Genomic DNA, 17,824 nt, shown 5'->3' with positions numbered 1-17,824 from the left:
TTTTTTTAAACAAATATTTTCACAGAGCTTGTGATCTGTCTGATACAGGGGCACCAAATGAAACATCAGCGGATTGTGGAACATTAAAAAGGGCCCCTAAAGAGAACTCAACAACTGTTCTTAAGTCTCACCTATTAATTCTTCAGCTCCTGCAGAGCTGGGTCAATTTCATTAGCGGGTTAGGTGACAGCGGCATGAGAAATGTGAGTCCATGGGAGTCCTTGGGAATAATCATAAGGTTGCAAACTCCATGCAAGATACACTCAGTGGCCACTTTGTTAGGCACACCAGTACACCTACTTGTTAATGCAAGTATCTAATCAACCAATCATGTGGCAGCAACTCAGTGCATAAAAGCATGGAGACATGGTCAATAGGTTCATTTGTTGTTCAGACCAAACACTAGAATGGCGAAGAAGTGTGATCAAAGTGACTGACTGTGGAATGATTGTTGGTGACAGATGGGGTGGCTTGAGTATCTCAGAAACTGCTGACCTCCTGAGGTTTTCACACACAGCAGTCTCCAGAGTTTACAGAGAATAGTGTGAAAAAGAATCCAATAAATGGCAGTTCTGTGGGCAAAAACCCCTGATGAACAAGAGAGGTCAGAGGAGAACGGCCAGGTTTGTTCACGCTGTTGGGAGCTGACACTAACTCAAATAACCACAGGTTACAACAGTGCTGTGCAGAAGGGCATCTCTGAGTGCATGGTTGAAGTGGATAGGCTACAGCAGCAGAAGAGCATGGACATACACTCAGTGGTTTTATTCATTAATTGTTCTGCAAGGCCAGCATTTATGGCCCACTGCCCTTGGGATGGTGATGATTAATAAACTTCATTAATGAGCCAAATGGATTGCAACTTCTAAAGACTGTACACTGTATCTGTCGTACAATATAATGTGAAAACTAGAAAGCTGCTGTTGGGGTAAAGCTGCTTTTCTGGAAGAGAAGTTACTTAAAATCTCACACTGAGGCTCAGCAACCAAACATGAGTCTACTCACTTGATACCTGCTATCGTGCCAGTTAAAGATGCCTTGATTTATAAGTACTGTTTTTTTTTACTACTGACAAAGGTTACCCTAGAATTGAAAAGTAAGTTTTGCACATGTCCAGAAATACTTCCTCAGTTTTCATTTAATAGAATTTAAATAAAAACATATCCTAACATTTGATAATGTAGTTGTTTATTTTTTTCACTATTTCACTCTTGACTATTAAGCTATCCCTACAATGCATGAGGCAAGTTCTTCTGACGCATAGGCTATCCCTGATGAAGAAAGTGATTTATTTTCAGGTAAGGATGGTGTACAACTTGGAGGAAAGTCTATAGGAGGTGGTGTTCCCCAGTATACCCCTTTGTTGGAGATGATGAGGTGTTGATCTCTGCCTTATACAAATGTCCAAGAGATCTTTTTTTTTAAATGATGGCACTCAGAATGCAGACAATATCCTAAACACAAGTGATCCTGCAGATGCTGGAATTCCAGAGTATTGGAGGAACAACACCTCATACTCTGCATGGGTAACCGACAGCATGAACATCGATTCCTCCAATTTCTGGTAGTCTCAGCCCCCTCCCCTTCTCTCCATTTCCATTCCCCATTCGGATTCCCCTCTTACCCCTTCTCCTCACCTGCCTATCATCCTCCTCTGTCACCTCTCCTCGATGTCTTTCTCCCATGATCCACTCTCCTCTCCTATCATGTGCACAAGTACAGTGAGGCTTTGCTGCCAGCAACATTGCATGTCTGTAGATTTAGACAACACGCAGACCACTTAATACTTAATTTTTGCATGACACTGAAGAAAAGGTGTGGAAAACAAGATATTAGTGTAAGAAAAGTGCAATCATAGATAATCCATGGTAGTGCAGGAGGTGCTTAATATGATTTGTCTGCCTGTACTGGGATATCCCAAAGGTGCCATTGGTGCCATTGACTGTGTTAACCGGCTAGCAAGGATACACGGGGTTATTACTTGTCCCTCTTACTTTAACCAATGCTACCTTTTCAAATGTATTTGCTGAGCCTTTTGTACCGAGGCTGAGTGAATGAGTTTGCACTGTTTCCTCAGAGCCAAATCTGAAGAGCTTTACTCATTCTATCCTTGTCATTATGGTATTCCTGCTGGAATTATCTCTCTGATATGGAAGAGGTTCAGAGGGAAAGAGAAAGGATAATGCTGCACAGAGGTACTGGTAAACCACCCTGCAGTCATCTGCCACTAGAAAACTTGTAGCCTGTCACTCATCTCTCCATCTTACCTCAGGGCAAAGCATAGAAAACTGTATTTCCCGAAAGGGGCACTTGCAATTTATGTTTAATAAAGTGACTATGCTTGCTTGCTGTTCCTAACACTCAGCTCTGCTCCTCAAGGCAAATCTTGAGCTCATCATCTTCTTTTTCCGCATTAGATGGTGAATATAATGAAGGAAACAACAGGAAAGATGCTTGAAATGCTTAGCAGACCAGGTAACATCTGTGGAGAGGAACGCAGAATTAACCTTTCAGGTCAATCATCTTTTATTAGATTGGGAAAAGATTTAAAGGTTTAAAGATAGCTTTACTCATCATGTTTATCGAAGCATTGAAACATACCGTGAAATGCATCAGTTTACATCACCGATCAGTACAGTGCAGGGATGTGCTGGGAGCAGCCCACAAGTGCACCAATGTCTGTAAGCTTCCAGTACCAACAAAGCAACCCCATAGATTACTAACCCATATGCCTTTGGAATGTGGAAGGAAACCTGACCACTCAGAGAAAACCTACACAGAAGTTACGAACTCCTTATAGACAGTGCTGGGAATTGAACCACGGTCAGCGAAAGCGATTTGCTAACCACTATGCTTCTGTGACATTCTAGGATGGTGAGTGACTTAAAGTGGCGCCTGCAGACAGAAGTGTTCTTAAATAACATCTACTGCTGTCCTCATTACAGACGTCAGCGGGAATTGAACCCTGCTCTTGGAATTGCTGGTGCTGTGAAGTTTTATGCTTACTGCTATGTTACAGTGCCACCCCCTAGGCTACCATGTTGCCCCAGTACAGAGAGGACAGTGAATGCTATCGTGTGCAGGGAACAGAAAACTCATCTTAAATAAACAAGGGGTGATTGATAAGTTCATGGCCTAAGCTAGAAGGAGTCAATTTTAGAAAACCTAGCACATTTATTTTTCCTACATTTACACATTTAGTCCAACGGTCATGTAGCATACGGACCCAGAAGTGGTCCACAGCATGGGGTGATTGACAAGTTCGTGACCTAAGATAGGAGATGAGTTATTAACTTCAAACCTTCTGCATTTTCACTCAAAGAGTTGATCTGCGTGTGTATTTAACGAGAGCTGTATAACTCATCTCCTTCTACTTTAGGCCACAAACTTATCAATCATCCCTGCTGTGGACCACCTGGAGGTTCAAGACACTCTCATTACATTTTGAAGTTTGAAGTTAATAACTCATCTCCTTGTACTTTAGGCCACAAACTTATCAATCACCCCTGCTATGGACCACTTCTACAAAGAAGGGATCCATATGCTCCATGACTGCTGGACTGAGTGTGTGCATGTAGGAGGGGACTATGTTGAAAACTAAAGGTGCTAGGTTTTCTAAAATTGACTCCTTCTACCTTAGGCCATGAACTTATCAATCACCCCTTGTAAAAACTCGTAAATGGACAGCCACAGATTTATAAACATGAGAGGCAGATGCTAGAAATCCAAAGGAGAATATCTAGAAGCTGATAGGTGGAGCCAGGTGGGTGGGAAAGGTAAAGGGCTGGAGAGGAAGGAATCTGATTGGAGGGGAAAGTGGACATCAGAGAGAGTGAAGGAGGAGGTGTCCCAGGAAGAGATGATAGGCAAGCGAGAAGAGGTCAGAGGCCAGAGTGGGGAATAGAGGAAGAGGGGAGGGGGAGCAATTTTATTTTAACTAGAAGGAGAAATCGATATTCATGCCATCAGGCTTGAGACTACCCAGAAAGAATATGAGGTGATTTGTAAAGGTTTAAAATATCCTCCTTGATCGTTTACTCTATGTCTCTATTTGTAAAGCACAGATTCTGACTGTATGTGTATTATGACAGCTTCACAAATTTATGCACATAATCGTTGGAGCTGATGGCCTCTCCGGGCTATAAAGGATTGGGTGTGCACGCGGGAGTGTAGAAGGGAGGAACAGGCTTGCTTCTGCTGTTGTCACTGTTTGTTGCTTGTTGTGTTCTGAGTTCTGCAGAGCATTGTGGGTATGCTATGTTTGTGCAGTTGGAGCGTGTGGCGAAACTTGCAGGCTGCCCCCAGCAAATCCTCTGGCATGGTGGCTATTAATGCAAACGATTCATTTCACTATATTTTTTTTGTACAAGTGATAAATAAACTTGAATCTTGAGTCTTGACCACTGTTATTGACTGAATCAAAGACGGTGACAAATCAGATGCGGGAAGGATGTTGAAACTCTTGCTGTTTAGTGCCATAACAACAACATCTTACTCAAAATTAGCAAGAATGAGGAGCTGATAATTGATTTCAGGAGGCAGAAATCAGAGGTCTGTGAGCCAGTTCTCATGGGAGATCATAGGTGGAGAGGGTCAGGAACTTTAAAATCTTCAGTGTTAGTATTTCGGAGGACCTGACCTGGGCCCAGCAAATAAGTGCAGTTACAATGAAAGCATGGCAGTGCCTTTACTTCTTTAGGAGTTAGTGAAGATTTAGCATGACACCTAGAACTTTGTCAAACTTCTATAGATGTGTAGTGGAGAGTACGTATCTTGACTGGCTGCATCACGGTCTGGTTTGGAAACACTAACGCCCTTGAATGGAAAAAACCTACATGGGTAAAGCCCTCCCCACCATTGAACATATCTACACAAAGCCATGTTGCAGAAAAGTGACAGCCATCATCCAAGATCTCCACCACCACAAGATGCTCTCTTCTCACTGCTGCTATCAGGAAAAAGGCACAGGAGCCTCAGGACTCACACCACCACATTCAGGAGCAGTTATTACCCCTCAACCATTAGGCTCTTGAACCAAAGGGGTTAACTTCACTCAGCTTCACGTGGTCCATAATTGAAATGTTCCCTCAACCTATGTACTCACTTTTAAGGATTCTTCATCTCAAGTTCTCGGTATTTACTAATTATTTATTTATTATTATTATTTCTTTCTTTCTGTATTTGCACAATTTGGTGTCTTTTGCAAACTGGTTGAATGCCCATGCAGGAGCAGTCTTTTATTGATACTATTATGGTTATTATTCTATTGTGGATTTGTTGCATATGCCCGCAAGCAAATGAATCTCAGGGTAGTATACGGTGACATATGTATACTTAGATAATAAATTTGATTTAAACTTTGATCCTTAAACCTTGAATAATTGCCAATCTCACTAACTGTATAGTGCTTTTAAAATCATACAATTTACTTTGTATTTGTGGAATGTACTTTATCTGCACCTGCAAAGTGATTTTTATATTTAAGAAGACTGAGACATTTTCGAACACATTGGCAAATTCAAGCACAGATGTGTCTTTTGTTATTACATCCTAATACCTTTCATTGTTGCTCTGACTTCATTTTCAACTTCTGACATTCTTAGCAGAAGTTACAGGAATTAATAAACAGAGGTAGTTTTTCTCAGTGCCTGGTTCTCTAATTCCCCACCTACTTTTTAAAAATTCTATTAGCCATGAGATTTGAAATAACCTTTGCTTTAATAGAACTTATGGAAAAATGGCAGAAAATGCACAATTGCTGGGCACTTGGCCTCATGGATCGAACTGCTTTAGAAAACACAATTTATACCTCAAGGTAAAGTCTATTTTCTTCAAACATTAGTGCTTTCTCTATTATATTTCTATTTTGCTTCATTATAATTGAAATGTCCCTTAACCTTTCATACAGTGAATTATTTTGATGCTCGGTAGCATTTTCATTTGCACAAGAACCACGGATAATTTGTATTGGCAATGTCCTACAGGCAGCCAACTAGCAGCGATAAACATTCAACCAGTTATCAAAATACACAAAGTGCCGGAGGAACTCAGCAGGTCAGGAAGCCTCCTTGGAATTGAACAAAGAGTCGACGTTTCGGGCCAAGACTCTGCTTCAGGACTGGAAAGAAAGGGGGAAGTTCCCCTAGTAAGAGGGGGGAGGGGAAGGATAGACAGAAGGTGAAAAGTGAAGCCAGGTAGGGAGGAATGCTAAAAGTGGACCATAGGAGAAAAGGAAGAAGGAAGGGACCCCGAGGTAGGTGATAGGCAAGTGGGAAGAGGTAAGAAGCTGCAGAGGGGAGTAGGACAAGAAGGGAAGTGGAGGAAAATTTTATTTCCTGGAAGGAGGAATCAATATTCATGCCATCACTTTGGAGGCTACCCAGATAAATAGAAGGTACTGCTCTTCCAACCTAAGGGTGGCCTCACCATGGAACAAGTGAAGGCCATGGAACAGCATGTCAGAAGGGGGAGGGGAATCTAAATTAAAATGTCTGACCACTGAAAATTTCCACTTGTAGCAGATGAGGCAGAGATGCTTAACAAAGCAGTCCCCCAATTTACGATGGGTCTCATTAATGTAGAGGAGACTGCATTGGGAATACTGGATGCTATAGATGACCCTAACAGATCTGCAGGTGAAGAGTTTTCTCACCTGGAAAGGCTGGGCCCCTGAATGGAGTTGAGGGAGGAGGTGAATGGGCAAATGTAGTGCTTTGGCTGCTTACATGGTTAAGTGTCTGGATGGAGGTTAGTGGGGAGAGACAAATTAACAATGGAATTGCAGAGAAAAAGCGGAGAGGGCAAGGGAGGTAATGATATGTTTAGTGGTAGAATCCATTTGAAGATGGCAGAAAGTGCAGTACAAGCCATTGATCTAGAGATCTGCCCTCAATTGCTCAGTTGCTCTACAAAGGGTAGCTAAAACTGCCCAACGCATCACTGGCATCAGCTACCTGCCATCAAAGACATACATACAGGAACATGCCCAGAAAAAATCCAGTGATATCATGAGGGATCCCACCCACCCTGCACTTGGGCCGTTTATCGCACTCTCATCAGAATCAGAATCAGGCCTGATATCACTGACGTTTGTCATGAAATTTGTTGTTATGAAATCAGGTACATAGCATCCATTCCAAGACCACCACACTCAAAAACAATTGATTCCCCCTGCCGCAGCCGTTAGGCAGATCACACATCCACCCATTAACCCACCCCACCCCTCAGAGTCACCTTAGCACAGCTACTCCTGTACCTAGCATAACTTTATGTACAGACAAGCGGTTCATGTATATAAGGTGATCTAATTTATTTATGTTTATTGTGATTTTTATTGTGTTTTTGATCCTTGTTGGCATTTTTTAATGTGCATTGGATCCAGAGTAACAATTGTTTTGTTCTCCTTTACACATTGACGAATGACAACAAACTGTCTTGAATCTTGAAGATGCAACATATTCGGCATACTAGTGGATGCACATTGTTAGCAACTATCAAAGTTTGATTTCATTAAAGTTAATAGAACAGCAGTGATTAGTATGTTTTGTGTTCAGTGCAAGTGGCTGAGAATAGGCCTGCTAACATGGAATTCATTGTCATTGTCTGAGGGCATAGCTATATCTCTTTCTGGCTGTATTAATTTCTTCTTTTCATCTTCAATTGAGGAGCCAACTGAAATTCACTTAACTTCACTGTGACCTGAAAAAGTAAGTTCTGTCATTAAATATAAAATAGATAATCAATCGCACAAAATGCTCGAGGAACCCAGGAAGTCAGGCAGTAACTATGGAGAGGAATAAATTGTCGATGTTTCAGGTCAAGAGCCTTCATTATGTCTTGATGAAGGGTTTAGCCTGAAATATCAGCTCTTTATTTCTCTTTATAGATGCTGCCTTGTGTGCTGAGTTCCCCCAGCATTTTGTGTGTATGACGCTGGATTTCCAGCATCTGCAGAATCTCTTCTATTAATAAAAAGTCATTTTTGTTTTCCGTTGAGCGTAGAACATTACAGCACAGCACAAGACCTTCGGACCACAATGTAGTGCCGACCTTTTAATCTACTCTAAGATCAATCTAACTCTTCCTCTCCTATATAGCCCTCCACTTTTTTTTTATCATCTGTCTGTCTATCTAAGAGTCTTCTAAGGTAAACTTACAATTTTTTTCTATTTGAAGTAAACTTATAAACTCAGAAGTTATGAACTGGAATTCCATTTGAAGAATAGAGGAATGCCAACTTAGAATGGAGACGAGGAGAAATTTCTTTAGCCAGAGAATAGCGAATCTGTGGAATTCTTTGCTCCAGACAACTATGGAAGCCAAGTCACTGGGTCGATAGGCGGAGGTCGATAGATTTTTGATTAGTCTGGGCATGAAGGATTTGCAGGAGAATGCAGGAGTTTGGAGTTGAGAGGGAAAAAATATCAGCCATATTGAATGGCGGAACAGGTTCACTGGGCCAAATGGTCTAATTCTGCTCCTATATCTTAAGATGTTAAGATTCAATGGTGCAGTACAAAAGCACTTCTCTTCAGCACAATGGTTCAAAGGTTCACTTATTAACAAAGAAAAGAAAGGCATCATCATCAACCCCCACAATTGCCCATTGCCAAAACCTAAAAAAAAAGAATAGGCACATTGACCCCCAAATCCCTCATTCGGCACAAAAAGAAACAAACAAAACTGAACAGGTACATCAACCCCCCGGATCCTTCCTCCCACACAAATAAACTAAACAAAATTGACCTCCAAAATCTCTCCCCTTCCACAAAAAAGACAAGAAAAATTGGGTGAAAAGTACAGAATATAAAAAATGTAAGAGTGAATAAAGTCTTTAGTCTCAGTTCACATCCAAAATGCAGAAAACCTGGGCAACATTCTGTGGGCCCAGCGGCAGACCTCTCCCTGCCCATAGCAGAGTCTTCAAAGGATAGGCAGCCAGCACTGCCCCTCCACACTCACCTTGATGTTTCAATTTCCCTCATCACTTCAATTGGTGAACAATGGAAGCTTTTATGAATGAAAAGGAGTTGAACGATGGCTCGCCGCCTGCCCGCCATGAGGTTTGCACACACTGCCTCTGCCTCTTGGAATCCTCTTGGAGGATGCAGAGCGCAGGGACGCCCAAACAATCTCCAAACAGCAAATTGTAAGCTCCAACAGTTCCAGAATCGCATCCAAGACAAAAAAAAATATAAAAGAAGTGAAATATATAATTTCATGATCTAGCCAAGAGGTGTTAACAGAAGGAGTGTTGTACACAGAGGTGCCATCTTGACTGGAAAGTCAATGGTCTTGATGACATAGCCAATACATCTCCCATAATTAAAACAAATGATCTGCTTATAAGCCCATTACTGATTTCAGCTTCCTTCCTTTACAGCAGGGAGCTTCCTGTGTAAAATGTTTTAAATCCCCATTCAAAGTACTTTACTGGCTGCGATGGTGCTATGGTTTTTCACCATATCCCAAAGGTAAGTGGATTGTTAGGTGAACCAGGCACTGTAAATTTCCCTAGTGTGTAGGTGCCTGGTAAAACCTGGTAAGGAGTTAATGAGAAAGTTAGGGAAATGAAATGGGATTAGTGTAGGATTAGATTGAAGGTGGGCCAAAGGACCAGTTTCTATGCAACATGACCCGACTCTGTGGAGTGCTTTGGGACATTCAGAGATCATAAAATAGAATGCAGAAATATAAAAAAAATCTTCTTTCATTTCTTCTTTCAAACTCTGTATTAAAGAAATGGGTGGTGGGGTTGGAGATACGTCTCTTCCAAAGGAGGTGTAAGGCGCTCCTTCCCTCTGTTAGCCCACAGGTCACCCTCAGGCAATATGTAGCACCAACCTAGTCCCCCAGTCAGGGTCGTGTGAAGTCATGGGAGCAGGTAGTGGATGGTCGTATGAGCAGCTGTTGCACATCATGAGCCCTGGCTATTCGACCACTGACACCAGGCAGACGATCTCCAAAGAGTATTGATAATGGTTGGGGGTCACTCGTCTTGTAAAGACACTGCCCAGAGGAAGGCAATGATAAACCATTTCCGTAGAAAAATTTGCCAAGAACAATCATGGTCATGGAAAGACCATGATCACATACATCATCAACACAACATATACAAAATGAACGATTAAAGGAATATGTATCGATGCACCATATGAAGTTAACAGAAATTTAACCACTTAAGTGGCTGCATTTGAGGCTTCAATTTCACATTCTACTGTTGTTCTAATATTTCACTTAATGAGATCATCAAAGAAGATCAAAGCATAGTCTGTGGATTCTGACAATGGGGAATTAGTACCCAATCACTGAGTCATTGTGAGCCACAAAATTTCCTCTCACCCTCATACATGCAGCATTCCATCATGGTACATTTCTCTAAATGGCACTTACAGTAAAATCAAAATATATTCAAAAATATATAAAAATGTGTGAATGTGAAAAGATGTTAAATTCTATATTGTTAAATTTAATTTAGCTTTGGAAATGTTACCGGGAGGCATGGAAGTGCAACAGCTAGTGTACTTACTATTACAGTGCCAGTGACCTGGGTTCAATTCCTGCCGGTCTGTGAGGAATTTGTGCTTGGCCGTGTGGGTTTCCTCCTGGTGGTCCAGTTTTCTTCCACAGTCCAAAGATGCATGGGTCAGTAGGTTAACTGGTCACACGGATGTAATTGGACAGCATGGTCTCGTGGGCCAGAAGGGTCTGTTACTGCGCTGCATTTCCAAATAAGTAAAGATGTCATTGATTTAAAATTGTTACCACGGTTGGAGAGGTACACTATGTACGGAATGATTGCTTTGCACATGGGAACAGCTGAGGGAGATGACTTTACATCTTGCGATGGAATGGCAGATCAGGAGACGAACTAGAAGGCACAGCAATATAGGAAGAACTGAATGAATGAGGATTAGAATTTGTCTTGATCTGTTGCAAATGACAAATGCTCTTTGAAGCTCAGCCTCGACATCCCAAACTTCTATCCCTCATGGCCATCAGATTCCTGGCCACAAGTCCCTGGTATTCACTTCCCGCTATCAACAACCTACCCCCTTCTCCCACCACCATCATTTTAATTCCCAAACCCAGTTTTGGTCGCATGCAGTATGTTACTTAGCAATGGATTTTCTAGGCTCTGTGTTTATGTATTTTAATATACGCTTCATGTACAAACCCCATTTCCAGAAAAGTTGGGATATTTTCCAAAATGCAATAAAAACAAAAATCTGTGATGTGTTAATTCATGTGAACCTTTATTTAACTGATAAAAGTACAAAGAAAAGATTTTCAATAGTTTTACTGACCAACTTAATTGTATTTTGTAAATATACACAAATTTAGAATTTGATGGCTGCAACACACTCAACAAAAGTTGGGACAGAATTAAAATAAGACTGAAAAGTGCACAGAATATTCAAGTAACACCAGTTTGGAAGACTCCACATTAAGCAGGCTAATTGGTAGCAGGTGAGGTATCATGACTGGGTATAAAAGTAACGTCCATCAAAGGCTCAGTCTTTGCAAGCAAGGATGGGTCGTGGCTCACCCCTTTGTGCCAAAATTCATGAGGGAATTGTTAGTCAGTTCAAAAGAAACATTTCTCAATGCAAGATTGCAGAGAATTTAGGTCTTTCAACATCTACAGTACATAATATTGTGAAAAGATTCAGAGAATTCAGAGACATCTCAGTGCGTAAAGGGCAAGGTCGGAAACCACTGTTGAATGCGCATGAACTTCGAGCCCTCAGGCAGCACTCCCTAAGAAACCGTCATGCTACTGTGACAACTATAGCCATCTGGGCTCAGGAGTACTTTGGAAAACCATTGTCACTTAACACAGTCCGTCGCTGCATCCAGAAATGCAGCTTGAAACTGTATTATGCAAGGAGGAAGCCATACATCAACTCGATGCAGAAACGCCGGCGAGTTTTCTGGACCCGAGCTCATCTCAGATGGACTGAAAGACTGTGGAACCGTGTGCTGTGGTCAGATGTGTCCACATTTCAGCTAGTTTTCGGAAAAAACGGGCATCGAGTTCTCCGTGCCAAAGATGAAAACAACCATCCTGATTGTTATCAGCGAAAGGTGCAAAAGCCAGCACCTGTGATGGTATGGGGGTGCATCAGTGCCCACAGCATGGGTGAGTTGCATGTATGTGAAGGTACCATTGACTCTGAGGCAAATATTAGGATTTTAGAGAGACATATGTTGCCATCAAGGCGACGTCTCTTCCCGGGACATCCATGTTTATTTCAGCAGGACAATGCCAGACTACATTCTGCACGGGCTACAACAGCGTGGCTTTATAGACACAGAGTGTGTGTGCTTGACTGGCCTGCTGCCAGTCCAGATCTATCTCCTATTGAAAATGTATGGCGCATCATGAAGAGGAGAATAAGACAACGGAGACCACGTACTGTTGAGCAGCTGAAGTCTTATATCAAGCAAGAATGGACAAAATTTCCAATTGCTAATCTACTACAATTAGTATCCTCAGTTCCAAAACGATTAAAAAGTGTTACTAAAAGGAAAGGTGATGTAACACAATGGTAAACATGCCTCTGTCCCAACTTTTGTTGAGTGTGTTACAGCCATCAAATTCTAAATCTGTGTATATTTACAAAATACAATCAAGTTGGTCAGTAAAACTATTGAAAATCTCTTCTTTGTACTTTTGTCAGTTAAATAAAGGTTCACGTGAATTAACATATGACAGATTTTTGTTTTATTGTATTTTGGAAAATATCCCAACTTTTCTGGAAATGAGGTTTGTACTTGTCTAACAATATGTCATCATTATGAAATTAGACTGACAAACTTTAAGTACAGTTAGAGTATAACTATAATGTATTTACTAAAGTACCAGCTACTAGGTTAGTTTGTCATTATAGATTGTCCTTTGATTTTGCTAGTGTTAAATTGGTGAGTTGCTGGCCAGGGCAGCTCATTTGGTGTTGTTCCATGCTGTATCTCTAAAATAAATAAAAAGTATAAATGAAAATATTGTCTTATGCTTAATATAAGGTTTACATTTTGCAGCTAGTTTAATATGGATAAAAATAACTTTTTTGTAATCAAAAGTTGCCCAGAAGTGATTCTCTGATACATGTTTGCTGGTACAATATTTTCAACGATTAACTGGTCTTGTCCCAACAGAATCCTGGCGACTGCAACTTTTGTGAGGAATCAGCGGTTTATATGTTAAGAATTAACATTTCCACTGTTTGCTGGGCACTGCCAGTAAGTTGTTGCCTTCCGATGGTTTAATGAAAACATTTAGCTGAGTAATATTTGAGCTATTTTAAGGCAGAAATTAATGTGGAAGCAGACGGGATAATCAGTTCACAGGAATTTGAGTCTCTGGATCTGCCCCCAAGTCATTGGAAGCACTCTATACACGATTACTGTTGCTGTTGTATTTACGGAAAGTGTCTGGGTGTGCTAATTGTAAATGTTCTCAATAGCAGCATACAATATTTAACATTTGAGTGCCATGTATGACCATCCCTAATCACCCGTTTTTCTCCATTTCTTCTCTGCACCTTCTGACATGGAAGACTATTATAAAGACCAACAACACTGAGACAAGGACAGAAAACATCTTTGGAAAGAAATACAGAATTAACGTTCCAACTGAGTGGTTTTTTATTGGAGCTCAATTGTGCTTGTCTGGAGATGGAGGAAAGAGAAAAATTTGCAGCACCAATGAAAAGGCAAAACAGACTGATGTACACTCTTTCTCTCTCTCTCTCTCTCTCTCTCTCTCTCTCTCACTGAATTCATAGGCAGGAGGTGGTGGGCCCTTTAAATCTAAATTGTTTTTTTTAATTCACCACCTTGTTAAAGCTGGAAATCTGTTTGAGAGAGGTGCGCTGATGAGCTGGTGAAGCCAGGGGAGCAGAATAACCTCATGGTCATTATCATTATCACATTACACCAGCTGCATTTTACAGTAACTGCCTCGTTTAAGTGGATTCTGAGTGCGGGCACCTAAGAAGTGCGAGGATTGCTTTTATGTGTAGGACATCTCAGTGGGCAATGCCAGCTGTCATTACAAAATAGGAAAGGAAAAAGCTGAAATGAAGAGCCAGGGACATGGTATCATAGGTTGTTTGCACTGGCAAAGACACAACCATGACAAACATGCAAACTCAGTCATCTTCCCAGACAAAGTCCAGCCTCAATGCTACCCAGTCATCCAGTCATCCAATGCTACCCAGCCAATGCAAACCCAGTCATCTCCCCAGACAAAGTCCAGCCTCAACGCTACTTTGTCTATGATACTTTTCACCCTTTAATAATAATTTTCTGACTCTTATCTGGTTTACTCAGTTATTACCCCTCAACTATCAGGCTCATCAAGATAACGTCTCTCTACTTCTGTTCACTCACTGAACTGTTCCCACAAACTATGGACTCACGTTCAAGGACCCTTCAGAGGACTTTAAGTCCATAAGACATAGGAGCAGAATTAAGCCATTCAGCCCATTGAGTCTGCTCTGCCATTCCATCTTGACTGGTCCCGGATCCCACTCAACCATATACACCTGCCTTCTCACCATATCCTTTGATGCCCTGACGGATCAGGAAATTATCAACTTCTGCCTTAAATGTATGCATGGTCTTGGCCTCCACTGCAGTCTGTGGCAGAGCATTCTACAGATTTACTACTCTCTGGCTGAAAAAACAATCCTCCTTATCTCTGTCCTAGATCACCCTCAATTTTGAGGCTGTGCCTTCTAGTTCTGGATACCCCCACCAGAAGGAAACATCCTCTCCACATACGCACTATCTAGTCCTTTCAACATTCAGTACGTTTCAATGAGATCCCACTGCATCTCAGATTCAGAATCAGAATCACCAGTCAGCTCCATCAAGTGCACTAGCCTCCGAGGAGAACAGGATATCTTCAAGAAGCGATGCCTCAACTGGCATCAGTTGTTAAGGACCCGCATCACCCAGGACACGCCCTCTTCTCATTGCTACTGTCAGAAAGGAGGTACAGAAGCCTGAAGGCACACCCTTAATGATTCATGAACATCTTTATCCCCTCTTCCATTGGATTTCCGAATGGACGTTGAACCCATGAACACTACCTCACTACATTCTTTGCATTGCTTATTTAATTTATCTATTACACATATAAATACATGCTTACTCTAATTCACAGTATTTATTATCATGTCTTGCTCTGTACTACTGCCACAAAAGCAAGAGATTTTGCAGCTTTGGTGGTGATATTAAGCCTGATTCAGATTCTGAGTATGTTCTCAAGAAAACTAATTTCAGTGTTGTATTTGGTGACATATGTACTTTGGTAATAAGTTTACTTTGAACTTCATTGAACTATGATTCTTCTATTCCTAAGAAAATGCTTATTTACATAGAGTATAGCTGGTAACGAAAGCAAATACTGTTGGTTGCTTGGATTCAGCTGTTTAAGAGGTGTGGCGTGGAGTCAATAAATGTTGCGTCCACAGTCTCAAATCTGCCACAGGGGCTTCTGCTGCATGGCTTCATCAGCATTACAACAGATTCTAGAAAATATGGGGAAGAAAGGCGTCCCAGATTGATCAGCTCGATGGAACTTCATTTGGGGAGTATCAGGTGCACGAGCGTTTACATTTAGTCATCTGAAGGCAAATTTTTGTGTTAATAACTTTTGTGTTAGTGGCACAAAAGTCAAAGGGCTTTTCATCACTTTTAATTTTTTATCTAATTTGGGCAGATTCCACATGGTGCTTGCAGTTCTTGCTCCTCAAGTTCCATTTTATTTTCCTTTGACCACACGCACATATATATAGCTAAACAAAATATTGTTCCTCTGGGGCCAAGGTGTAAACAGCACATCTAGTCACACATGGCAGATATAGTTATGATCCAGCAATGCATTCATTAAATAATATTAGCACGTCCCTGAGTGGCATGGCCTGAAGATTGATGGGTTGATATAAAGTGTGAGGTGTTTATGTAAGACAGTATGTTACTGACCCTATTATAATACAATAGCTAGTTGTATAAATATGCAAAACAGTAGGTAAGAAGATGAAAAGAGACCAGGGAAGGATCAGAGTGTCTCTGTGAGTTGTGAATTGGGTGGGTAGGAGGTGGCAGGACATTCATACAGGGTCTATATGTTACTATAGGCACCCCACCATGCCAGCCTCTGGGTTTAGATGTTCTGACTCTCCAGAATATGAATAGCTGGCGCGGCCCCTTTGAAGATCCAGGCCTGCCCTGCTAATCAGAAGCCATGTCTTGGCGCCAAGATTTTAATATTTAAACAGCACCTGAACTGAGGTTTGGTGCTCAATCATCAGCTTAATTTTGGATTCTTGTCTAGCGTCTAGTTTAGAGCTCTGTTCTCATCTCAGTCTCGTTTCGTGTCACCGTTGGAGCCTAGGATAGTCCAGCGCTTAGATCATAACCATCCTGGCTGACGTCTCTCATCGGAACGTGTATGCTGGTGGCAGCAGAGAGTTGAGAAGCCTAACAGCCCAGGGGGAAGAAGCTGTTGTCCCAGTCTATCTCTCTCCCTGCAATGCAGGGAGAGCAAACATCCAAAACCGGCTCCCTACCAGTACACAGCTTCAGCGAAAGCTTCGGTTTAGCTCAAGGCATGCAAGATCACTGACATTGAGGACTGTGATTCTTGCTTGGAGGGCTCCATGTCTGCAGTCAACCACACTCTTCCTAATGTAGACTTCTTTCGCAATGCTTGATTGCTTTACAATATTGTGGTTGCAAGCATGGAATCTCAGTATTTCCTGACATTCCTGTCCGCCAAGTAATTACATCAGTTCTTGAAATTACCGTTTAATGTCTTGTAGAACAACCACCATTTGGGAATGGATCCATAAATATCATGTATCAACTGATTCCAGAGTGGGAGCTGCTGTTGTTTATCCTACTGTTCTCAGACTGTGGTACGGTGCTGTCATACACTGAAAGATGAACTCTGAAATTCCTAATCTACCTCAGTGTGGTCCTCTCACTTTACTTGTCTGCTTCCACGGCACTCATTCTGTACACACCACACTATATGCTATATTCTGCATTCTACGCAGCGCTGGCGATTACTGATTGAGACTGAATTCCTGCTGCTGTCGGAAAGGAGTTTGGATATTCTTTCCATATGAGTCCAAAGCCAAAAACATCATCCACTTGCTAGTTATCGGATATGGTTGAGTTGAGTGAAATTTCTCACTTATTAACTTTTATTCCTGCCTGTCTGTGAAGAGCTCATCCCATGACAATGAGGGGTTCCTCGGGACGCTCTGGTTGCCTCCCACATTCTGAAGGTGTATGGTTAGGGTTTCTGAGTTGACTGCTTGCTACGTTGGTGCTGGAATCAAGGCAATGTTGTGGGCTGCCTCAGCACATCCTTGCACTGTGTTGGTTGCTGATGTAAATGATACATTTTACTCTATGTTTCGATGTACATGGGATAAGTGAAGCTAACCTTTATCTTTCTCTTCTTAAAATCAACTTTCTGCTTTGACTTCTTTTGCGGTGAACAATAAACGGATTTATCATTAGTTCCACCGACTGTGTCTCAGGGACAACCTGGTGGTGAGTTAAGAATTGGACCCTGTTGGACCATGGACCTCAACACCATGAAGCCAGTGAGCTACACAGACCAAATTAGTAGCTTCCAGAGAAGGACAATTAGATGTGTGGGCACAGTAAAGCTAGCAACAAATCTCACATCAGTCAAAGAGGTACAAGCATGGAAAGGAGCACAGTAAGGCAGGTGGGTGAGGGAGAACGGTATTGATTCTCAAGGAGGCGGCGGGATGTGAGGAGGGAGAATTGCCAGAAT

The 17,824-nt window shown here is 41.7% G+C and overlaps 1 long non-coding RNA gene across 1 annotated transcript in view; it reads left to right on the top strand.

Moving 5' to 3' along the window:
• Positions 1 to 17,824, top strand: part of LOC132405781 (uncharacterized) — a 53,692-nt gene that overhangs the window by 21,724 nt on the left and 14,144 nt on the right. Inside the window, exon 3 of the long non-coding RNA XR_009515964.1 lies at positions 13,159 to 13,242. This is a non-coding gene — a long non-coding RNA (uncharacterized LOC132405781). The remainder of the gene's footprint in view (positions 1 to 13,158; positions 13,243 to 17,824) is intronic.

Source organism: Hypanus sabinus, chromosome 16, assembly GCF_030144855.1.
Source record: "Hypanus sabinus isolate sHypSab1 chromosome 16, sHypSab1.hap1, whole genome shotgun sequence".
Lineage (NCBI taxonomy): Eukaryota > Metazoa > Chordata > Chondrichthyes > Myliobatiformes > Dasyatidae > Hypanus > Hypanus sabinus.
Note: the sequence above shows the minus strand (reverse complement) of the source record. Positions and strands in the feature narration are given on the sequence as shown.